Source organism: Dama dama, chromosome 20 (genome assembly GCF_033118175.1).
Source record: "Dama dama isolate Ldn47 chromosome 20, ASM3311817v1, whole genome shotgun sequence".
In the NCBI taxonomy this organism is placed as follows: domain Eukaryota; kingdom Metazoa; phylum Chordata; class Mammalia; order Artiodactyla; family Cervidae; genus Dama; species Dama dama.
Genome location: NC_083700.1, coordinates 111,180,500 through 111,205,835, shown reverse-complemented (window position 1 = coordinate 111,205,835; position 25,336 = coordinate 111,180,500). Strand labels below are relative to the sequence as shown.

At 53.4% G+C, this 25,336-nt stretch overlaps 1 protein-coding gene across 3 annotated transcripts in view; it reads right to left on the bottom strand.

Annotated features, from left to right (window-relative positions):
- Positions 1 to 25,336, bottom strand: part of SH3BP4 (SH3 domain binding protein 4) — a 95,701-nt gene that overhangs the window by 35,062 nt on the left and 35,303 nt on the right. For 2 of the 3 annotated variants that reach the window (XM_061122531.1, XM_061122529.1), the window contains exon 2: positions 20,672 to 20,746. The exons of the other annotated variant lie outside the window; for it this stretch is intronic. The gene's annotated coding sequence lies outside the window, so the exon portion shown is untranslated. The remainder of the gene's footprint in view (positions 1 to 20,671; positions 20,747 to 25,336) is intronic. 3 annotated transcript variants of the gene reach the window in all.

Sequence of the window (25,336 nt, the reverse complement as noted above, 5' to 3'; positions counted from 1 at the left end):
CCAACAGCATCGGACATTCCTTCCCACCCTTCTCACAGAGGTTCAAGAAAAGCTTTGCTTATCTGACAGCTGAGCAATGAAATACCAAGTTTAACTCCACATTCCTTCGAAACCATCAATCAGAAAATTTTCAAATGTTGATTACATCTTGTTTGCTGCTTCACGACTATCATGATGCTTCCTTTGCTTGATTAGATTGTAAAATTTCATTTGTTGTCCAGTTGCATTGGACTCTTTGCAACCCCAGGGACGGTAGCCCTCCAGGCTCCTCTGTCCATGGGATTTCCAAGGCAAGAATACTGGAGTGTATTGCCACTTCCTTCTCCAGGAAATGTCGTATCAGTTACAAATAGCTTCCCCACTGTTGCTCGCACACATGAATCCATTTGCTAGCTGAATGAACTCTCAATTACCTAACCCTGTCAATCTTTCCTTTGTGATTTCACACTGAAGTTCAGAAAAGCCTCCCTCCATTGAAAAACTTGATAAACATTCACATCTATTTTCCTCTATTTAAAAAAAAATGGCGTGTGGACTGACATTAATGTGCAAAGAATCTATTTGGCTGCTCAGAGAGGAACTTCACAAAATTAATTAGCAAACAGCCAGGCAATTTACTCCTTCATCAGTCCGGCACAATCTGTCGTCTCCGTGATGTCCTTGGTGCTTTTTAAATGTGCAGATACCAGGCTTTGAATCTGCTCGATTCTGTGTCGTGAGTCTGCCTATTTCTATCACAACACCAGTCCTTATGTAACTCCGGGAGTTTTACCACAGTCGGCCATCTGGGAGGACTAGCCTCCACGACTCGCTCTATTTCAAAGCCTCCCATTAGTTATTTTTACCTATTTTTTTTTCTTCCAAATGAACTTCAGAATAATTTAGTAATATGTCTTTCCCACCTTTTCATTCCTTCAAAAAAATTAGCCCCACTGGGCTTTGGTTTTTGCTGGCATAGCACTCGTGAGAACTGACACCTTTTTACTATTTTATCTTTTCCTCCAGAAATATGGCTGGTCTGTTTACTTAAAAATGAGTGCCAGAACAGGGTGTGTGCGTGTGTGTATGTGTGCGTGCACACGTGTGTGTGTGTGTGTGTGTGTGTGCACGTGCGTATGTGCAGTTGCTCAGTCGTGTCTGGCTGTTTCTCGTCCCATGGACTGTAGCCTGCCAGACTCCTCTGACCATGGGATTCTCCAGGTAAGAACACTGGAGTGCTTTTTTTCTCCAGGGGATCTTCCCAACTCAGGGATCAAACCCGGGTCTCCTGCATTGCAGGCAGATTCTTTACCATCTGAGCCACCAGGGAAACCCAAGGAAGCCCAGCTGGTTTATAGGGGCTTTACTAAATGAGGAAGTAGACTTTCTTTTTAAACTGCTGATCACTTCATAAATTCTACCTCTACTAGTTACTACAACTGTGGGTTGTGTGTAGTGAGGGTTTAATATCACTGCACCTTACTTCCATTACCTTGAGCTATTCAAGGCCCAGCCACGGGGTTGAGGTCAGGCACTTGAGCAAGCATCTCTTGGCTAAAACCTAAAAACCACCAGGCCAGGGAGAGCAGTTCTGAGCAGTCACACATGTTCACGCCTTTCTCCTACCCTCATGTTACGAACTGAACTATGTCCCCTGCCGACAGTGCTGAAGTCCCAACCTCCGCTACCTGCCAACGCAACCTTATCTGGAAACAAGGTCTTTGCAGGTGGCCGATACAGATACAGCGATGAGGGTGGGCCCCTGTGCAATATGACAAGTGTCCTTACAAAATGGGGACACTGGGCACAGAGGGAAGGTGGCATGGAGACATGGGGAGGAGGCGGCCGTCCACAAAGCCAGGAGAGGGGCCCAGGACGCTTCTCCCTTGGGCCTCAGAAGGACCCAGCCCTGCCGCCACCCCAGTCCTGAGCCTCAGGCCTCCAGAGCCGCGAGAGACGGAAGCTCTGTTGTGCTGAGGCCAGTTTGCGGCAGTGTGCTCTGGGGACCCCAGGAAGGTCACACAGCCTCCTGGGGGTGTGGACACAGATCCACCGTCTCAGACCCTCGCGCTCCTCAGCCAGCGTGGCCTCCCGCCTCCCAGGAATTCCTCTTTTCCAGCCCCCTCTTTGTCCCAACTGACACAACCGGAACTCAAGAAGCAAATGAGGGTCAAGTCCCAGAACAGAGGTCCAGCCTCTGCAAAGTGTGGCCTAACCTCCACACTTCTGGAACGTTCTTTCCTAAGATCCCAAACTCCCAGGCCATCGACTGAACCGCTGCTCATCCCCCATTCCCGAAGGCAGAGTCGGATGTTGGTGGAGAATGGCACCCACAGACCCGGAGTGTTTCTGCGGAAAACCCTGTCACCTCACGGGCCTTGCAGAGACATTGCTCTGTGGCAACCAAGTACGTAGGGGCTGGATAACAAGCAAGTTGCAGCACGATTCTGGAGCTCTCTGAACTTTTTCCACTCACCGAGAACACGACGGAACCATCAGAAATTAGGGGTCGGGGGGAGGACAAAGCAGGCCTGTGTCCCCTAAGCTACAGGGAGGACCAGGGAGACCCTCCAGGCCAGAGGGCTCCATCTCCATGATGTCAGGCTCCCCGTGGGGGAGTCCAGCCCGTCTGCAGCAGGACACGCACAAAATGAGCAAATCCTCAGTAACACAAAAGACACCCGACGTAGTCACAGCACAGAAGCAAAACCTTGGCTAGAAATTTCCTGCAGCTGGTAGAAGTTGAGTGGGAAAGCAGCTGAGGGCAAGAGATTAGGCTTCAGGGGGGCCCCCGGGTCTCCCAGGGACAGAGCGGGCAAGACAGCACAGCTCAAAATACAACAAAATTGTGAGGGACCTGAAGTCGAGAAAGAGAAAGGCTGGTGAGAATGACAGGCCCACGGGAACAGCAGAGGTCTGGAGGCCAGACGGCCTGGAGGACCGGCATTTAGGGGTGTGCTGCGTCTCCTGGCTCCCCTTGTAGCTCAGTCGGTAAGGAATCTGCGTGCAGTACAGGAGACCCAAGTTTGATCCCTGGGTTTGGAGGATCCCCTGAAGAAGGAAATGGCAACCCACTCCAGTATCCTTGCCTGGAAAATCTCATGGACATAGGAGTTTGGTGGACTGCAGTCCACGGGGTTGCAAAGAGTCAGGCATGACTGAGCAACTAACTTACACTTGTGTCTCCTGGCACAAACCGAACCCCAGCTTCACTGATCCCTCAAGAAGCAATCATTCTGGAAAAGACCAGGGCAGGGAAAAGGCTATTCTGGAAACATCTGTTTCCAGACAAAAGCTTATCTTCTCCTGTGGGCCAACCCTCTCTGCAGCTTGGGAGATAAGCAGGTCGTTTCCAGCGGCCTCACAAAGGTGAAGACACTGCAGTCTCCAGGCTCGGAACCCTCCCCTCCAGCCCAGATCTGTTCCATCTTCTTCCTCCCCCTCCTGGCCTGCAGCCGGGACTAAACTAAGGTGATACCACTGTACAAAGAAGGGAACACGAGGCTTTGGAGTCAGACTAGAGTGTGACCAGCAGCTCTAGCTGTGTGCTCTTGGACACATTACTTAACCTCTCTGAGCCTCTATTTTTATCATCTGCAGCAGAAAAGATAGTAAAATCTGGCTTGACACGTGAGCACACAGTAGATGCTCAGTGAGGACCGTTCCTGGTCATCACTGTGCCTGGAGATGAAAGCCAGCTGGCCCAGCACAGATGTCCCCAAACAGCAATGTGCTAGGGGCTCAAACCCACTCACAAATTCTCTGCGTTTCCACTCGGAGGCGTTGGTGTGTACTTGAAACCAAAGTCACTACCTTCTCACCTTTGGTGAGCTCTCTTTAATCCGCCATGTCCCTTGGTTCCAGGCGGGGAAGCCCTCGGCAAGCAGAACTCAACGCCCTGGTGCCTCCCCTTCTCCATCTATAATATGGGGATGACATGCTCTCTGCCTCTTCCAAGTGTGTGGATAAGGCCGGCTGGTTCATGCTGAGCACTTAGTAAGAGCCAGCAGGCGCTCTCTCCCCAAGTCAAGGCTTCCTGCTGTTGATGCTAGAAACACTTTGGATGGGACCACTCTGTGGGTGGGTGTGGGTGGGTGTCGGGGGGAGGGGCTGCCCGCTGCAGGACTTCTGGCAGCATCTTTGGGCCCCACCCCCAGAAACTGGGAGCATCTCCCCTAAAGACCCAACTCTAGGCACTGACTGTCATGTGTCCCCAATACCACCCCTCTGAGAACCACGGTCCCCGGTGAGGGCTACTATTACTAACATTGTTATTTATCCTCTTCCTTTTCCTTTAAAACTGAGCTGCCAGGTCGTGTGTTTGTGCCTCTCCTCTCTGGCTCCTGCCCTTCCATTTCGGTCTCCACCTCCCAACCTCCAGCCCGTGGCCACCCCCGGCACCCCTGGGCCCCAGGGGGCTCCCCTTGACAGTTTCCCCACCCTGGATGCTGACGACAACCACCCGGGGAGGCTTTGGACTAACAAGGTGTCACCCGGAGATTCAGCAGCACGTTTTCAAAGAGCTCACGTACTCCCAGCGCATACACAGGGCCGAGGTCACTGTGCAGCCCAGACTGACCCACCTACCCTTTAATAAATCCTCCCTGGACTGCTCTGCTCTCACTGACCCTAGACCCCTGACTCCATCACAAAACCACCCAAGGGCAGCGGCACTTTCTGGGTGTTACTCACAAGGTCCCAAGTCTACACGCTCACAGCGTGTAGCCCTGGAGGCGAGTTCTGCAGGCGCACACAAGGGGCACGCAGGACCCTCAGGGGACCCCTCCCACGTGGGGCGCAAGCCCGCAGCTCTGCGGATCTGCCGGCCACTGTGCCCGAAAGAGCACTTTGACCTTGAAGGGATCAAGGTGCGTTTTAACAGGTAAGTGACGGCTGGAGGCCAGACAGAGGGCCCACGAAGGAGCAGACTGAAGTGGCCCCAGGAATTCCAGGACCTTCGTGTGGCCTTCAACCCCGACTCCTGGTGTGGCTGTTGCTGCCTGCAGAACAGATCCAACCAAACGTCTCTGGGCCTGAGTCTGAAGTGAAGCAGATCACAGAAATACAAGGCCAAGCACTGGGGAGAACCCCCTGTAACAGGAGGGCCCCAGGGCAGATGAGGTTTTATTTTTAGAAGCAGGACACATTCTTCAAAGGAAATCTTTGCAGAAACCTTGAGCCAAAACCGCGCCCAGGTGTTCTGGGGTCAGCGAGGCCCAGATGCGCGGGTTCCCAGGGCTGGTGTAAAAAATAACCACAAACCGGGTGGCTTAAAACCAAGAAACCATCCTCCCCCAGTCCTGGACGCTGAAGGTCTGAAATCAAGGTCTCTGTGGGCACGCTCCCAAAGGCTCTGGTAAGAGCGTGTTCCAGGCTCCCTCTTGGCTTGTGGCTTCACGCCTTGCCTTTCCTTGGCTCGTAGATGCCACTGAAATCTGCCTGTCGTTCTGTGGCCTTCTTTCCTGTGTGTCCACGCAGCTAGCTGTCTTCTGAGGACACCAGTCACGGGATTAGGTCCAGCCCCGGTGGCACAGTGGCAAAGAATCTGCCTACCAGTGCAGTTGCTGTGCAAGATTTAGGTTTTATCCTTGAGCTGGGAAGATCCCCTGGAGAAGGGCAAGGCAACCCACTCCAGTATTCTTGCCTGGAGAATCCCATGGGCAGAGGAGCCTGATGGGCTACAGTCCAAGGGATCGCAAAGAGTCGGACACGACTGAGCGACTGAGCATACACACAGACTTCAAGTCAATTATATCTGCAAAGACCCTACTTCTAGATAAGGTCATACTCTGAGCTTTTGGTGGATGTGACTTTCTGGGGACACTCTGAGACCCTGGACATCGAGGAATGGGGGACAGGGTAGGGGCAAAAGGCCAGGGGAGTGGGAGGTGGCAGACTGGCTCCTGGCTAGAGCAGCCCTGTGGGCACTTTGGCCTAGCCGTCCAGCAGGTGAGGTGCAGCCGTGATAGTGGCCTGGGGCCTTGCAGGCCATGGCCGGAAGTTAAGGGGACGTCCTGCTCGTCTAGGGAAGTGGTCCCATGGCTCACGAGACACAGGTGCAAATCCATCTGCAGCATTCTTTGCCAGAGACACACACGTAAGGGAATACACTAACGATGGAGTGAAAACTGGACAGAGCACGTTAACTGTCACCCTTCTCACCGGGGCAAACAGAGCCTGTTCGGATGTCTGGCAGAGAGCCTGGGGAGGTCACTGTGTCCGTCCCTGAACTGTGCTGTTCTGCGGGGGCCCCGGGACCTGTCTGCAGGTGTAGAATCAGGGTACCCCACCCCTAAACTGGTAGCGGTCCGGTCCGTGGCCTGTTAGGAACCAGGCTGCACGGCTGGTGAGCGGCAGACAAGTGAGCGAAGCTTCATCTGTGTTTATAACCGCCCCCCATCATTCGCATTGCCGCCTGAGCGCTGCCTCCGGTCAGTTCAGTGGTCACATTAGATTCTCATAGGAGCTCGAACCCTGTTGTGAACTGCGTGTGCGAGGGATCTAGGTGGCTTGCTTCTTGTGAGACTCTAATGCCTGATGATCTGAGGTGGAGCTGTAATGTGCTTGAAAGTGAAGTCACTCAGTCGTGTACAACTCTTTGCGACCCTATGGACTGTAGTCCGCCAGGGTCCTCTGTCCATGGGATTCTCCAGCAAGAACACTGGAGTGAATTGCCATCCCCTTCTCCAGGGGACCTTCCTAACCCAGGGATCGAACCCGAGTGAGCATATGATAATATTGTCACACAAAAAAAAATGTGCATGCCTTAATTAAAAAAAAATTTTTATTGCTACAAAATGCTAACCATCACCTAAGCCTTCCTTGAACTGTCTTTTTGCCAAGGTCACATCAAAGGTCACGGATCATAGATCCTTAGAACAAATGTAGTATCTATTATTTGAAGTATTTAAATATTTATTTTAAAAAGTAATATAAATTTAGAAATCAAGCATTACCGAAATGACAGAGAGACACACAGTGAGGAATTAACTGTTGCTGGAAAAAGGACGCCAAGAGACTTGTTTGACACAGGGTTGCCACAAATCACTGTCAATCTGTAAAAACTTGCCTGTCACCCCCCACCGACCCCACAGCCCTGAGGGCATTTGTTGGGTGCGTGTCAGGCGTTATCATTTTCCGTGCTTCTGTGCTCACTGATTTACACATGACAGCCACCCCATGACACAGACATTAATCCCCCCATCGAATGGTTGGGAGAACCACGGTGCAGAGAAGCCAGGTCTCTGGTCCAAGTATCCCAGCTGAGTGATTGCAGGGGGAGACAGTGCCTGAACCCGAGGCTGGTGAGAGCCCTACACAAGGATGGCGGAGCTGGAGAAGCCCCTTTCTAGACAATTCCAGGACTACCAGCTGCTCCTCCCCGCTGCCCACGGGGCCGACAGCAGCCTGGCTCCTGGAGACCGGAGCAGGACCGTCAAGCTGGGCCGCTGGGGCAGAGCTGACAGGACAGTCCAAATATCTGCTCTGTTTTGTTTTGTTTTTTTTTAATCAGTGCATACATTAGCAGGGGCTTCCCTACTGACTCAGATGGTAAAGAATCTGCCTGCAATGCAGGAGACCGGGGTTCCAACCCTGGGTCAGAAAGATCCCTTGGAGAAGGAAATGGCAACCCACTCTAGTATTCTTGCTTGGAGAATCCCAAGGACAGAGGAGCCTGGCGGGCCACAGTCCATGGGGTCGCAGAGAGTCGGACACTACTGAGCCACGAACACACACACACACACACACACTTTAGCAAGCCTGGTGTGAAACCATCCTGTTTGTCCGCAGAGCTTCTGCTACCCGTCTGTACCAGGCGGAGATGAAACGGAACCTGACCGGCCCAGCAGCTTTCCTGCAGGGAGAGTGAGTGCCCCAGAGGCCTTGGAAGCCAGGCCCCTGGCCTTTTGATAATCGGCTAATTTCCTCCCAGTTCCGAGGGTGATGCAAGAGCTTGGCCGGTGTGGAGGAGACTGTGACCTGGAGCCAGAGGGCAGTCGGGGAGGAGCTTTCCTTTCACCTCCAACGAGAAAGTACCCAAGGGTGATTATTTTATACAGAAGTTCAGAAAAAGCATCGGGAGGAGAAATGAATCACCCAGGGGCAGAAGGGGCACTGCCTCGGTTGTTCCCATCCTCTGCTTTGTCTGGTCAGCGGCCATACTCAGCCATCTAGAGGATTCTCAGCAGCACCTTTGCCCTGCTGCCCCGCCCCATCCTTCCTCCTCCTACTGGTCCATGGGAGGGCTTTGTGCTCTGTCTCCCCAGGCCTGGGCTTGGACCGGAGCCCCAGGCAGCTCCGGGTCCCCTTGCCTACAGCACCAGCTGCTGGCTTGAGCCCAGGGCTCCTGGCTGGCTGGTGCCAGCTCCTTTCTGCTCACAAACACCCTCCCTGATTGCCCTCTCACTGGCCCTGAAGCCGCTCCCGCCCCAAGGCCTGGACGCCCTGTTCTCATGGGGTTGATGAGGCCATGGGAGCGCCAGGTCCCCAGGACATTTGCCCACATGCATCTCCCTGGGTGGCTTTCGAATGCTGACCGGCCTGTGGCCTCGCAGGGTGATGGCTCTCCCTGCTGTGAGCCGGTCTGCGAGGCCTGTCCTGCAGGTCTCCTCCCGCACCTCCACGGCCGGCCCTCCCCTGCCTTCCATGCTTTCTCCTCTTCTGCCGGCCCCTAGAGTGTCCACTGTGCCCAGTGTCCATCCCGGCCCTTCCGCTTGGTCACTAGGGGCATTCTCCTGGGAGGGGTGGTGGTGGTGGTGGGAGGGGCTGGCCGCTGCCAGGCCACCCCTGGGGACAGTCTCTGCTGATGCCTGAAGCCCTGTCTCTGCAGTACCTGCCCACGCCCTCAGGATGGCCCCCGCAGGGCCAGATGGCCAGGTCCTCCCCCTAGCCAGCCTTAGCCCTCTCCTGCATCCCTATCCTAGCAGAGGGCACCATCCACCTCCCCCAGCCGGTCATTTCTGGAGTTGAAACAGAAATGCTCTTCTGGACGGCAGTGTTTCTCAACCTTGGCCCTACCGACATTTGGGGCCAGATCATCTTTCGCCGTGGGGCCCGTCCAAGTGCATCCCAGCAGCACACCCACCTCTACCCACTGGATGCCAGGAGTCCCCCACCACCGCCTCAGCTGTGATGACAGAAGCTGCCAGATGGCCCCTGGTGACACCCCTGCTGGAAAGGGCCAGGCGGGGAAGACCACAGGCTCCGTGGGCCACGTGGCCTCTACAGTAACCATTCAGCTCTGCCCTGCAAAGGCAGACACGGCCACAGACAATGAGCGGGCTGATTTGCAAAGGGAGGGAGCACACCGAACAGCTGGTCCACTCGGTCCTGCGACCGCAGCTTCCTGGTCCTTCTCCGGACGCGCCTGCTCTCTGGTGGGCTCCCTTCTACATCCATCCCTGCATCCATCCATCCATCTTTTGGGAATTTCCCACGTATCACCTCAATATACTGCCTGCGGTCTGGACCCCCTACTCAATTTCTCAGGAACGAGTCCGCCCTGACCCTAGGAAAATCATTTGAATCCTAACTAGGAAGATAATGCCCTTTACCCTAGGCCAGGCCCTGGGCTACAGGCTTTACCAACTAATTTAAACCTTCAGAGCGGGTTCGGTCAGTAGAGGGAATGAAAGAGATTTAGGGAACCAGCTTGTCCACAGAATCTGTGTGGGTTGCTAACCTTCATCCTATCCCAGGGATATCACGTGGATCATTTGCTGCTATCCCTGCCCCCTCCCCCTGGCACCTTCCTCCTCCACCATCTCCTTTGGTCTCAGACCCTTGAGACCACGGGCAGGGCCACAGGACGGAGGGGTGGTACTGGAGGCTCGCAGCAACATGGGCCAACACCGCCATCCCTGGACAGGCTCCCGCCTTTGTGGGGACACTGGCCAGGTGGAAATCCAGGCCAGGAGCCCTGGGTGGCATCTCAGCGTGAGACCCGTGGTTCTGAGCACCCCGCAGTCTTGGCTGCTTCCAGCCTGCTGATTTCTTTTCTGGAAGGTTTTTGCATCACAGTTAAAAATCATTAAAAATGAAATATACTTTGTTTCTCATAAAGATGCTACACCAGAGATTTCTGGTTGATCTCTTCTTTATCAAATCTCAGAAATGTCAAGTATGATACCCTTGAAGCAGCAGGTAGCCCTTACGAGGTTTTCTGAACATGCCCAGGAGCACAGGAAAAGGAAAAACCAAAGAGAAAGGAAGGAAGCAACAGCATCATTGGTAGGAACAAAGCTGGGAGGGATGGAGAGGGCGAGGCCGTGCCCACCTCCCACCACCTGCTGCCTGTTCTCTGCTGCAGGTCTCTCGCAAGAAGAGTGGGTACCCGGCACGGCGTCTGGGTACAGAGAGGGAGGTCTTCTCAGGTCCCCCGACTCACCCAGCCCAGCACAGGATCAGCGGCTGGAGCCAGAGCTGCAGGGGCTCCGCCTGCTCCCCACCCACCCGGAGGCCAAAGTCCCCCCTCGCGGGAGACAGACGTGGGATGCCTCCTGTGCTATTGTCCAGTCACTTGGTCCTGTCTGACCCTTTGCGACCCCGTGGACTGCGGCACGCCAGGCTTCCCTGTCCATCACCAGCTCCCAGGGCTTGCTCAAACTCATGTCCATTGAGTCGGTGATGCCATCCCACCATCTCATCCTCTGCCACCCCCTTCTCCTCCTGCCCTCAGTCTTTCCCAGCATCAGGGTCTTTTCCAATGAGTTGACTCTTCGCATCAGGTGGCCCAAGTATTGGAGCTTCAGCTTCAGCATCTGCCACCTGAGCACAGCCACCAAAAGGGAGCCAAGAGCTCGGGTGTGAGTCCCCTCCCCCGGAGGGTGGTCCTCCCTTAAGCCAGGCGCTGGCTCTCCCTTCCTGTCCCAGCCCCCCACAACTGGCCTATAAGAAAGTGAAATTCGCTCAGTCATGTCCGACTCTCTGCGACCCCATGGACTGTACAGTCCATGGAATTCTCCAGGTCAGAATACTGGACTGGGTAGCCTTTTCCTTCTCCAGGGTTATCTTCCCAACCCAGGGATCAAACCCAGGTCTCCCGCATTGCAGGTGGATTCTTTACCAGCTGAGCCACCAGGGAAGCCCGGCCCCTAAGAAGCTCTGCGTAAGTTGCAGATCTGGATGTCAGGCAAGATTCAGTACCTTGAATCTTGAATCACATCTGCTTCCTCAGAAGGATGGATGGATGCTCCAACAGGTGCAGATAGGACAAGAGTGGTCAGTCTGGGAGTTGCATCCAAAGAAGCTAAGTACGTCAGTGACAACCTGGGCCAGTCAGGGTGAAGTGCAGGTTCCTGGGTCCCGCCTTGGTGTTCTCACTGGGTGGGGACAGGCTAAGCTGTCACTCAGTTTAGCATCATTTGAGGGGACTTCAGTAAGGGGACAATGACAGCCCATCGTAAAGGAAATCAGTCCTGAATATTCATTGGAAGGACTGATGCTGAAGCTGAAACTCCAATACTTTGGCCAATACCGATGCAATACTGATCCAATACTGATGCAATACAGTCCAATACTGATGCAAAGAGCCGACTCCTTGGAAAAGACCCTGATGTTGGGAAAGATTGAAGGCAGGAGGAGAAGGGGACGACAGAGGATGAGATGGTTGGATGGCATCACCGAATCGACGGACATGAGTTTGAATAAACTCCGGGAGTTGGTGATGGACAGGGAGGCCTGGCATGCTGCAGTCCATGGGGTCACAAAGAGTCAGACACGACTGAGCCACTGAACTGAACTGAGCTGAATGACAGGGAGATGGGGGGGGGGAGGGGGCAGCGAGTGTAGCAAGACCCCGGAGTAATGACAGTAGGAAGGGACAGGGAGGCAGGTACTGGGGATCCAGGAAGCGACCACCCCGATCTCCCCTCCAGCTTGGCCTTTCTACTGGAGGCAAGGGAGCCCACCCGATGCAGTGGTTTCAGATGAACCCCCAGGTCGACCTCCCAGCAGGTGCAGAAAGGACACAAGGGGAGTCAGCACACAGGAGCCTGTCCGTGAGAGCTCACTCATGAGTGGTACCCTGAAGACTTCCTACAGAAACTGAGCATCCCAAATGAGACAGGAAGGGGGCAGGGTTTAGGAAAATGACAGAGTCCAAGGACACAACATAAACTGATTAGAACGAAGTAGGTCCAAGATGGCAGACAAGCGGACCTCCACTCTTCCTCAAGTGTCAGTATACGCTCACTGTAGCACACCAGCAATTGAACGGCACGCCCCCACCCACAGGTGTCACGAGAGCTCCAAGGCCGACCACAAAAGGTCAGAAACTGGGGGAGTCGTCTTGGATGTCTTTCATCAGTGTCTTATAGTTTTTTGTATACAGCTCTTTTGTCTCCTTAGGTAGGTTTATTCCTAGGCATTTTCTTCTTTTTCTTGCAATGGTAAATGGGATTGATTCTTCAATTTCTCTTTCTGAATTTTCATTGTTAGTGTATAGGAATGCAAGTGATTTCTGTGTATTGATTTTGTATCCTGTAACTTTGCCAAATTCACTGATTAGCTCTAGTAATTTTCTGATAGTATCTTTAGGGTTTTCTATGTATAGTATCAAGTCATCTGCAAACAGATGAGAGTTTTACTTCTTCTTTTCCAATCTGGATCCTTTTTATTTCTTTTTTTCCCTCTGACTGCCATAGCTAGGACTTCAGAACTATGTTGAGGAATAGTGATGAGCCTATTTGAAGGACAGCAGTGGAGACACAGACGTAGAGAACACAGTTGAGGACATGTGGGGGACTGGGGAGAGAGGAGAGGGTGGGATATATAGAGACAGTACCATGGAAACATATGCATTACGATATGCAAAACAGATAGCCAAGGGAACATGGCTGTGTGGCTCAGAGACCCAAACCAGGGCTGCAGAACAACCTAGAGGGGTGGGAGGGAGAGGGAGGTGGGAGGGAGGCTCAAGGGGGGAGGGGGTGTATGCATACCCATAGCCGACTCATACTGATGTATGGCAGAAACCATCACAGTATTGTAGAGAAATTATCCTTCAATTAAAAATAAATAAATTTAATCATAAAAAGGTGGGGTGGCTCAATTCCTGGAAATCCCCACCCCTTCCCCAAAACAGCTGGAATACTCCTCCCACTCATTAGCCTACGAAATTACCACCCCTTGAGAGTCCCTTGGACAGCAAGATCAAACCCATCAATCCTAAAGGAAATCAACCCTAAATATTCACTGGATGGACTGATGCTGAAACTGAAGCTCCAATAATTTGGCCACCTGATGCAAAGAGCCAACTCATTGAAAAAGACCCTGATGCTGGGAAAGACTGAAGACAGGAGGAAAAGGCGGCAACAGAGGACGAGATGGCTGGATGGCATCATCAACTCAACGGACATGAGTCTGAGCAAGCTCCGGGAGAAGGTGAGGGGCAGGGAAGCCGAGAGTGCTGCAGTCCAGAGGGTCACAAAGAGTCGGACACAACTTAGCGACTCAACAACAACAACAACAACAAATAACCGACAGCCCCACACCTCGGATGCCCTCACCTTCTGAGATGGCCCACTCTCTGTCTATGGAGTGTGCATCTCCCTGGATAAACCTTTTCCTCTTTACCATGGCTCACTCTTAATTCCTCTCCTGCAAGAAGCCAGGATCCCACACTTGGCGGCCGTCCCAAGGACTCAGAGGTGACCTGGGATGTGACCATCCTCTTGGGCCCCGCTCTCTTTCCTGCAATACAGGGAGGGCAAACTATTTCCTAGCGACGCATGCCAACCTACCTGCCGACATACACAGATGACTGGTTCTCAAGTTACACTACATCCTTTGGAAATGTAGAGATCCCAGCTAGAAGGGACATCCATCTGGACCCCACCTGGACTCTGCCATGCGTCCCACGATGGGCAGTTCTCGAACCCTGCGTGGCCTCCCACCATCCGACCCCAGCTCTTGTTGCTGTGGGGAGCTGTCTACTGGCGTCGGGGTCAGATGCTCCTCTGAGCTCCCATTAATCACTGTTGGGCTTCTGGAGCACCACCACCCTCATCGCTAAGAGGCAGCCACAGAACCTGACCTGACATCACCTCTCCGAGGTCAAAAGGTCAAGAACAAATTCAAGAGCTCTGCAAACGGTAAAGCACTCTGCAAAATTTCAACATAAAATGAACCTACGGAAGAGCTCTTCAAGCATTGCACAATACCGTTTCCTCCCTCAAACTTCCTCGGCCAAATCCACGACAGCCCCACAACACACACACCGTGCATCAGAAGTCCACCTCCCCTGAAAGCCCATTCCCGAATTCCTCTTCCCACGCCCCTCAAACCTGAGCACCATGCAGCCTGACAAGTTCAGGAGGCCCCCCCCTCTCCAGCCACCGACCCATGGATGGCCTGCTGGTGCCCGAGACCCTGGCTTCCCATCAAACACCTGCACAGTATCTCTGATCTTCAGGGGTGGGGAAGAGCAAGCCCAGGTCAGCTAGAATCCAAAGGTGATTTTCATAAGCCAGGTCCTCCCCACTCTACAACAGAGCAAATACCATCGGTATTTGAATGAAAAGCAACAGACATAAGAACCAGATAAAGGAAAGAAGGAGGCTTCCCGGTGGCGCTAGTGGTAAAGAACCTGCCTTCCAGTGCAGGAGACAGAAGAGACACAGGTTCGTCCCCTGGGTGGGGAAGATCCCCCGGAGAAGGGCATGGCAACCCATTCCAGTGTTCTTGCCTGGAGAATCCCATGGGCAGAGGAGCCCAGTGGGCTACAGTCCACAGGGTCACGGGTCACAAAGAATCGGACACAACTGAAGGGGCTTAGCGCGAAAAGGGAAGGAGAGCTTCATCTGGGTGTGTGCTGAGCGCTCTTGGTCAAGGCAGACCCGTGGTCTGACCCCAACACTAGCTTATCTTCCCGCCACTTATCTCCAAGCTGGCCTTAGACTTCTTCCAAGTCAGGCAAAACTCATCTGAGGAATCTGACAAGGGCTATGGGCTTTCTCTTTAGAAAACCAGCTATATCTGTTAAGCTCAGTCTGTCAGGTTGGGACCTTAAGGACCCTCTCAATAGGCTGCTAGAAGTCCCATGGGGACACACCTGTTATTGATAAAGATGATGTTCAAGGGGCTGAGGCTCAGACCTCAGTGACACCCCAAGCACGCCTACAGCATCAGTCAATGCTCTTCACTATTACTTTCACCAAAGACCAAAGGCAGAGATGAGGCTGTACGTTCATACAGAAAAACAGCAGATATAAACAGGATTTATGGTGGGCAACGATGAAGCAGGAAAGAATCAAGTTGGGTTTATGGAACCCAAAGTCCAGGTCTGCCCAGGAACTGGGGGCGGGGAGGGGGGTCCTGTCCACTAGAAGCCAGGGCAAAGGGCTTGAGAAACTGTGTGAAGTGTCTGGGGCAGGGCAGCCCCGTGATCACATCAGTGACATGTTCAGAGAATCCACGTGACTGATGCTTAGGGGCCCCTCGATATAGACACGAGGGAGGCCCTGGGAGGTTAAATGGCTTACCCAGCTGGTGGGGTGGCAAGTTCAGAAGGAGGGAGGTGGGGAGGGAGGGAAGGAAACAAGGAGGATGGGAAGGAGAGAGAGAGGGAAGGAGGGAGGGGAGGTGCATTTGCATGAAGGCCCGGGGGAGGGTGAAAGCATGCCACTTCCTCACTTTGCTGGGCGCTCCTCCAGCCTGGACACCCCATGGCCCTGTCCCCTCCCTCCGATGGACCAGCAACGGACCCCACCCACCTGCAGGTAAGCCAATCTACCGTCTGCCTCAGGACCCAGCAGCTGAGGACCTGCTCCAAAGGGTCAGCGGGCCCCACTCCACTTCCAAGAGCAGGGAGCTGAGAAAGGCAAAAGCACCCCAGGGCAGGTCCTGCTCACGGACTGCTGGACCGTGACTGGTGGCCATTCCCGGGCCAGGTGCACGCTGGCTGAGCGGCAGAGGCCAGGTGATGGGGGAACATGCCACGTGATTCCTGAAAAGCGCTTTCATTTCTCCAACCCTGGTTCCCAGGTCCTCTGCGATCTGGGGGCTTGACCTCTGATCTGGGGGCTTGACCTCTGGATGTTTCCAACAACCCTCCCACTGTTTCTCTTGAGCAAGCTGGAGGGCATATTCGATTCCTTTTTATCTGAGAAACTTCTGTCCTGGGCTCTGTCTTTACAGGTGAGGAAACCAAGTTTCGAGGAAATTAGTTTATGCAAAATGCTTGTGCTCATTACTGAAATCTATCTCTGCCTGGAAAAGATTAAAGCTGTAAGTTTTCGGCAGAGACATTTTTCTGACTCCAAACAGACATTTTTCTGACCCAAGAATGAAACACATTCACTCTGTCCTTCCTGAATTGCAGCTGGCCCAGTCAACTTCAAATAACAGATGAACAAAAGGGGAAAACTCCAGCCAGGGATGGGGACCCGGGGGTTTTCTGATTAGATCGGGATGTTCTTTGTAGCCTATGCAGGGTTCAGCAGGAGACTGGAAGGCTCTGGAAATAAACAACTGCGGGATCTTTCTTCCACTCACCTTTTATCTCCACGGCCTCAAGTATGTTAAAAATGTCTCGGCGGTCCTCACGCCACGCCTGCTTTAAGAGGAGTGAAAAGGCAGGCTGGGGATGAAACTAAAACACAAGGCCTGTAAGACCACAGAAGCTGTTTTCAGTTTAGTACCTCTGCCCAACCACTCAGGTTTCTCACGCGCCCGCATTCCCCGGACTTCACTCTGGTGGCACCTGACTTCACGGTCAATATGAGGTTTTTAATTTTTATTTAATATAAAATTTGATTTTATTAAATTAAAAAAATATTAAAAATAAATTTAATGAGGCAGCCCTGACGTGACTGAGGCTCACTCATGCAGAGCTTCTGAGAGAGGCTGAGCACCGCTTCACATTCAAGGGATGTGTGGCCAGGTCCCCGCAGTGGTCCCGCTGCTGACCCACTGTGATGACAGGCCGCACCTCCAGGGGGCGCCCTGCAGGCCTGGGTGTCTGCAGTTAAGGATGCCGGCCTTGGCTGCGCTGGTCCTGAGGACCTCGGAAAACCGGGATCAGTATCGACAGGCTGGCGTCCAATTCAAAGCTCAAGAGTAAACCCCGTAGTGGTTGGCAGGGTAGGAGGGCAGGAGGCAATAGGGGTACACTCTGGGGGGGTGGTCTTCTTCTGGGGTGATGGAAATGTTCTGAGACCAGAGACAGGCGCGGGTCACACGACTCTGTGCACTAAATGCCAACTGAACTGTATACTTTTAAATGGTTAGTTGAATGCTATGCAAATTTCACGTCCCAAAACCCAAGCTCACACAATCAGAAAATCTGGGGATACCCGGTCTGAAAAGCAACCCCTGAAGGGCAAGAATTTGTCTGAGTGTCCACATAGACCAGACCTTGGCCACAGCGCTCCCTACAGGGAGGGTGAACGATTCCATGCAGCTGGACAGCACAGGTCTTTGAGACCACCCAACTCACTCCCTAACTGTAACCTTGATTTTTAACTAAATTCACAGTTTTAAGAGAAAAACTTTAACCTGTTTGATTCACAATTAATTTTTACTGGCTAGAGGGGGACACAGGGATACTGGTCCTGTAGCTCATGTGTCCTCCCAGTAAGGAAGGATGACTTGGGACACAAACTTATTAAATAACGCTCTGAACCTGAACTTGAATGAGGCACTCTCTGAGCCTGACTTCTTGTCTGTAAAATGGACAGGACGTGTTACTCGGCGGCAGGAGACCTAACATGCAGACGGCGGGTGAGCGAGGCTGGAGCTCCCACCTCCATGGCCATTGGCGGGATCGTGGGAACTGGCCTTGACCCTGGTCTCCCCACCGAGCCCCTCCTTGGTTGGCACACTCCCCGAGGAGCTGTCAGGCCAAGTTCTGCTATTTGCCGGTTACGCTGGTCCCTCACATGAGTCTTAAAGTGAAGGGAACTGGAATCAGGCATCATTCCTGCTCCCTCACCTGCTCCATCACCTTGAACAGCAGCGTCCACTGGCCCTTTAATAAATGATTCCTGGTGGCGATAACAGGGGATCAGTAACAGGTAAAGAACCTGATGCCACGTGAGTAGAGAGTGAAGCGCTAGGTCGCTTCCGTCCTGCCCGACTCTGTGTGACCCCGTGGACTGTAGCCCGTCGGGCTCTGTCCATGGGCTTCTCCAGGTAAGAATACTAGAGTGGGTTGCCATGCCCTTCTGCAGGGGATCTTCGACCTAAGGATCGAACCAGGGTCTCTTAAGTCTCCTGCATTGGCAGGCAGGTTCTTTACCACTAGCGCCACCTGAGAAGACCAATGTGTATGTAGTTCCACATGGGTGGAACTACATGCAAATCACAAAATTAGGCACAGGTAAAACCTCTTGAGGGCTTCCCTGGTGTCTCAGACAGTCAAGAATCTGCCAGCAATGCGGGAAACCTGGGTTGGATCCCTGGGTCGGGAACATCCCCTGGAGAAGGGGGCGGCTACCCACTCCGGTATTTTTGCCTGTGGAATTCCGTGGACAGAGGAGCCTGGTGGGCTACAGTCCATGGGGTCGCAAAGAGTCAGACACGACTGAGTGACTAACACTTTCACAAAACCCCTTGATACTCCTCCTCACAATGAATTTAGGACAAATCAGATCTTGAACATTAAGAAGCAAAGAGAAAACACTGCATTTGTGTTTCTGTGGGGGGGGGTGGGGAGCCACAAAAATTGGCCAAATTTGTGAGGATCCCATTCTGGCCACAGTCAGTGGGTGGTCTCTTTAAATGCTGGGAGACACACATCCACTCTAAAGCCCCCACGGCCGTCTGCCATCTCCATGGCCAGGAGAGGTGTGAGTTCACCTCTGCGAGCCCTTAATGACAGGATGCAGACCCTGGGGGCAAGGCCCACCCACCCTGCTTCCTCTTCCCAGAGGTCCTGCTGCTCTGGGTACCCTGGCTCAGTCCCAGAAAAAGCAAGGAACTGTTGGAGCTGAAGAGGGGTCCTAGGTAGAGCTCCCCATTGACCTCCTGCTTTCCTCAAGAGGGATCAACCCCAGCCAAGCTGTGCCCTCAATTCAAACCCAGAGGAGGTAACCTGGGTGGGGTGGGCCAGAGGGCAGGGAACCCAGCCACACCATCCCTGGTATCTACCAGGGTTATCTCCAGAGAAGAACCAAGCCACATGCTTGCTGTCTGAGTTCAGAAGCCCCAGCTTTCCGGCCAATGCCAGTCCAAAAGAATGCGAAGAATGTGGATGCCTTTCACTGGGTTTCACTGCAAACCCAAACAGATCGCAACCTCCAGGGCAAAGGCTTGCTGACAGCCGCTTCCTGGGCAGAGGTATTTTAAGTCCCTAAGACCTCAGTGGGGACCAGAACACTCCTGAATTCCTCACTCACTATTAAAAGCCCCAGGGTCATAACCTGCAAACGTCCTCCAACATTCTTTCCTCCTACAGCACAGGCTGATACTGGAACACAAAGAAATGTGATATAAAAGGTGGGGGGGAGGGGGGGGCGGGCGTTGGTGAAGCTGAAACAAAATCCAATCAGCTGCCCCCAGGTGAACAGAAGACACACAGGATTTAAGGATAACCTGAACTGATTCAGACACTTTATCCGGAACAGCTTTTATTATTCAATTGGACCCTGCAAGGATTTCCTGGCTTCCCTGGTGGCTCAGATGGTAAAGAATCTGCCTGCATGCAGGAGTTCTGGGTTCAATCTCTGGGTTGGGAAGATCCCCTGGAGAAGGGAATGGCAACCCACTCCTGTCTTCTTGCCTGGAGCACCCCAAGGACAGAGGAGTCTGGTGGGCTACAGTCCATGGGGTCACAAAGTGTTGGACACGACTGAGCGACTAACATTTGACTCTACAAGGAAGCAGGGTCTGGGCTGTTCCATCTCAACCCCCCTCTTCATCCTGTGTTTGCAAATGACCCCATTTCATTATATCTGATCCTTTTCACCCCGAGAGGAAAGTCTCATTTGTTTTTAAACATGAAGTCTGCACCATGTTACGTAGATAATCTGACCCAGCTGATTTTACAATAGACGGATTTTTCCTACTATTATCGCAGGCCACGGGGATAAAGATCAAGAACATCAGAGAAAATATCTGAGAACGTTCTGCCCGGCCATCATTCACTCTCCCTTCTTTCTGCCAACTCACTTCTTCCTCCTGAGCGGTGGCTAAAGCTTCCAGCTCATGTTTTCTGCCAACCTCAGACTCCTTTCCCAGGACACACCTGTCCCAGGGCCACACAGAGCCAAAGGCATCGCATCTCATCACTGGTGGCCATTGTCCGGAAGCTCGGAACCTCTCCAGCTTTAAGAATAAAGCTCCTTTGTGCAAACACACAGGCCAGCCAACCTGGGCTCCGTCCCCCCACTGTCAGGGAGGCGGACAAGCTGCCTGGCTGGTTTCTGGGCAGAGCGAGAACGTGTCATCGGTGGACACAGAGGGAAGTCACCGAGGTAAACAGAAACCCGGAGCTGTTCCGGGAACTTGCCTGTGCCAGGCACGCTGGTGACCTCTGACCTCCTGCAGGCACGTGGAGTGCTGACGAGGAGGAGGTGAAGACAGGCCTGTGCGGGGGGATGGACGGTGCTGCAGGGTCTTGGGGAAGCGACTTCTCCCTCCTGAGCGGCTCGGGAGGGACTCGGGGCACGCCCCCTCTGGGGGTGACACCACCCCTCCGCGGGGCAGGCCACGGTGGGGGGGCGCACTCAGGCACCCGGCCCGCATCGCTTACCTGCCACCGGCCCCAGCTCTCTGACATCAGAGCACCAGCCCCAGGACTCGGCCTTCTGTCCAGAGAAGGGAGACGCTGCAAGACAAAAGGGGAACTGAGACTGAGAGCCAGAGTCTTGTGCAGCTGAGGAACTTATTTCCACCTCTTTCCTCCAAGGCTCTTCCACATCTCTATCTCGTTACGTTCGCCACTGTGTTTACCCGGGATGATGACGGTGCCGGTGAATGCTGGAATCGGGCCCCGGAACCCTTTCCATTCCGGCTGCTAGGTGCGTGGCCGGCTTTCTAGAACCCCCTCCCGGAAAGAGGCCTCCTCCACCAGGTCACGGCCCCACTGGGGCAACCACTCTGCCATAAAAGGATGCCCCCCACCTCCCTTCCAACCCAGACAAGTGAGAAATGTCTGTCCAGGGTTGGAGCGTCTGTGGGGTCTCCAAGGACTTCCCACTGCACCCCCAACCTCATGTCCCTTCCAAGGGGTCTGACCCCAAGAATGCACCCTGGTAACCTGTGCCAGAGTTGGCTTCCGGGAGCCCAGTCACCACGAGGGCATTTTTGGCTTGTTTTTTCTCAAGGCTGTATTGTCTTCCCTCACCTGCTATTACTTCAGCTGCAGAGACGGGCAGTGCAGGTTCAACAGAATAATCTTATCAGCTAAACCCAAGAGATGTATTCCCCAATGACTTGCCAGCAGTGGGGTTTCCTCCCCACTTGCTGGTCACTTAGGAGGTGGTGACTAACAGTAACCAAGGAGCCCACGTCTGCAACAGATTCCTTAAACAAGGATGGTGATGAGACGGTGGGATCGAAGGTACCACCGCGGCATGACACCCTGGCCTTCTGGACGGGGGTAACAGAGCTGCTCCGGGCTTTACAGGAGCCCTGCACCTGGCCAGCCTGTGAAACAGGAGAAGGAAATCCTATCCTGGGCACCTTCCCTAAATCACCGTCCTCTCCTGGAACAGACCCTCAGCCACCTTATCAGTCCACATGCAAGGAGCATCACAGGGGGGCAAGAATTATCCCGAGATGCTGGGGCTGCTGGCTGGTCTTCACAGCACCGTTTCCTCCAGGGCTTCCACAGAGAAATGAATTCCAGAGGCACAGAAAGGGGAGAGGACAGGCTGGGAGGCGTGGAAAGAAATCCACCAGAAGGAAAGAGAAAACCCAGCGCTTCTACACTTAACTCTTGTGGTAGAGACAGACCTAAGGGCACAAGGAATGTAGGAAACCCAAAGGCAAAAGGAAAGACCCCAGTGATATCAACGAATGCTACAAAAAGGCAGCAACAACCTGAGGAAATGTATCTGAACATGACAAAAGATTCAGACCCTGAGAAGACGAGAAAATGCAGATGGGGTAGGACATTCAGGGCTCAGGATGCAGAGGACTCTGTCCACCCATCACCTGGATTCTGGGTGCATCTGCAGACCTTGGGGTGTCATCGAGGTGCTCACGGGACCCCAAAGACTGTCTAGATGGGGCAGGTGAGAACCTCGTCACTTTAAAGGGGGAGGGGGTACTGAAAAGGCCTGGGGGGAGTGAGACAGTGCAGGGGTGGCCTCTCAGAAGTGGGTTTTGGGTATTTTAACGCTTGTTCCCTGATAGCTCACTTAGTAAAGAGTCCGCCTGCAATGCAGGAGACCCTGGTTCGATTCCTGGGTCGGGAAGATCCACTGGAGAAGGGATAGGCTACCCACTCCAGTATTCTGGTTCCCTTGTGGCTCAGCTGGTAAAGAATCTGCCTGCAATGTGGGAGACCTGGGTTCAATCCCTGGGTTGGGAAGATCCCATGGAGAAGGGAAAGGCTACCCACTCCAGTATTCTGGCCTGGAGAATTCCATGGACTGTATAGCCCATGGGGTAGCAGAGTCGGACACGACTGAGTGACTTTCACTTTCAATGCTTGTTCAGACTTCTCTAATCTTTCCAGTTTGCTCTATGGTGTGAATAGCATACATCTCTTTTGTTCTTTTTTTTTTTAAAGTCACTGTACCAGCCTGAGGGGCTTCCCAGGTGGCACTAGTGGTGCCACCACCAATGGTTCTAGTGCCAAGAACCAATGCTCGAGATGCAGGAGACGCGGGTTTGATCCCTGGGTTGGGAAGATCCCCTGGAGGAGAGAAATGGCAACCCACTCCAGTGTTCTTGCCTGGAGAATCCCATGGACAGAGGAGCCTGGCGGGCTACAGGCCCTGGGGTCGCAAAGAGTTGGACATGACTGAAGCGACTTAGCATGCATGCATGCACCAGTCTGAGAACTTGGCTGTCTCTTGTGCTATATAAACCATCCCCTCCCCGGCATCGAGGCTGGGGCGACAGGACTTTCTACGCTCCCTCCTGTCCAGGTGCCCGCACTGCTGAGTCTCTGACCTCTGCACGGGTCCACCTGCAGGCCCTTCAGGAAGGGCGAGAAGGGGTCGGGGGTTGGCAAGGCCACAGAGTCTCCCAAAAAGAGCATCTCCGGTGGTCAAAGGCCTCTACTTCCCACATCCGCATCACGGCTCTCCCTAAAGCCCATCTCCCAGATGCAAAATAGCTGTGTGCTCCACACAACCAGAGCAGACCGCCACCAAGTCTTTTATGAGAAGAGGAGGATTTTATGAAGAGGGGAGGACTACGTTCCCTCCCCCAGTCCATTTACAGCATCCTCAGTCAACGAACCTTTAGGTGCTGGATCACTCAGCATTCCAGGCAAGAGCCTAGGAAACCACTGGGCTTTTCTCTTGCTCACTCCAGCAGGCTCCTCTCTTCCCTCACAGGGATCCCTGGTAGGTTCCTAGAGAGACCTGTGGCAGGACAGGTGCACACTTGGAGCCCTCTGCCCACTCGGCGTTCACGACTCTGGCCGTGAACAAGCGTGCCTGTGAGGTCCAGGGTAGGGGGATTAGGTGAGCAGGATCAGTCCCTTCCCACCTCCCCAGCTGCAGGCTCTACCTCTCTGGAAGCTCCAGGTTTCTGCACAAGGACCCACTGACCTGAGAGGAGACGGGTGTGGTCCTTCAGCCAAGGAGGGAACCGCCAGAAGCCAGGGGCCCATCAGTCACCACAGCCCCCAAAGCAAACACAGGGCTTGGTGTGTGTGGATCAAGTGAGCCCAAACCCTGGAGTCTAGAAGATGCCCGATGCCCTGATTTCTCTGTTACGTACCCAAGCAAACTCATACAACATACAACAAACCGGGAGAAGAAATCCTCACGAGGCCATCTGTCTCAAGAGCTGAAGGTGACAGGTTCAGAAACACTCTGAAACCTCGCCTGTGCTAGAGCTACAGCTTGGCTCGTGTTAACCCCACGAGAGCTGGCCACGCTGCAGCGCCAAGCCTCTCAGGGCAGGACCTGCGGGGCCCTCTGATGTCACTGAACACCCAAACCCGCATGATTTGCTCCTGCAACCCCAGCATCCACGCAGTCATCCAGCACAGGAGAAGCATTTCTAGGGTGGCTCTGGGGAAACTGGCCTATTGCCTGGGTTTCTAACCATCACGGTGGACACGTGTGGATCCACCGGCCAGAGGGTCCTTTACATCGGGCACCTGCCAATATCTAGACTGGGATCTCTCCGGGGCAGAATTCGGTCTCACCCGCTGTTGTGCCCACCACACGTGACAACACCAAAGTCGCAGCACTGAAGGACAAAACAGAGTCAAAGCCGGCCCAACACCTGTCTCTGCCCGTGGATGAAGAGCATTTTTCAACAGGGAAAGCACAGAATAATACATAAAAATTATATGAATTGTTTTAAAAATATGAAATTCAGATCGCAGTGTGCAGACACACAGTTTTACTGAACACAGGCACCCTGCCTTTTACGGTTTTGCCTGTGGTTCTGTGTGTCGATGGCACACAAAGGTAGCTGCCACGGACACCTGAGGGGCTGCAAAGCTGAAATGCTGCCTGGCCTTCTGCAGTGAAGGTGCGTTGACCCCTGGTCTACACCAGCCCTGTGCAGGCTGCAGGGCAGAGGGGCAGCCGGGGGCAGGCTCAAGCCACAGACGTGGGCAGCACCCATCCAATGCCCTGGCCAGGGCTGGCCAGGTAGCAGACAGCATCTGAGATGGCAAGAGGAAGGGAAGGGCAACAATGGGAGGTGTGGCTTGAAAAGGAAGCAAGAAAGGCCCAGAGGTAAACTTTATCAACCCGAAACTGTTTCCTGGAGCCTGCTCCAACCTGAGAGGGGAGAGCTCTGGGCCCCCCTGGGGCACAGGTTAGCACCCTGGGTCCCTCTGCCAGAGATGCTCAAGGCACATGAGCGTCCGGGTCCCAGGCCTGGCGGTGGACATCACCCTTGGTTTTCATTGTTTATGGAAGAAAGGACAAGGCAACCAATTTACAAAACTGAGAATAATCATGCTTCTGCAGACGGACCGTGGTATTTAACGCTAACAAAAGAAACACCAGTGAAACAACAGTACTTAGGTGTGTGGTGGGGGAGGCAGTCAAGTGAAAGGAACACCTGGTCTCTGAGGAAACCTTTCTTACACAGAATACAGAACCGCTTCACCTACCTCTCCTAAAATTTCATGCTATTTCAAATTTTATTGCATGTGGGGCAAGGAACAGCCTTTGCTCTCCCATGGATGAAGCCTAGATCGACTGTGAAGCACAGAAGGCGGGGTACTGAGACACAGGTCCACCAGATGCCCGCGGCAGCTTCACCCTACACA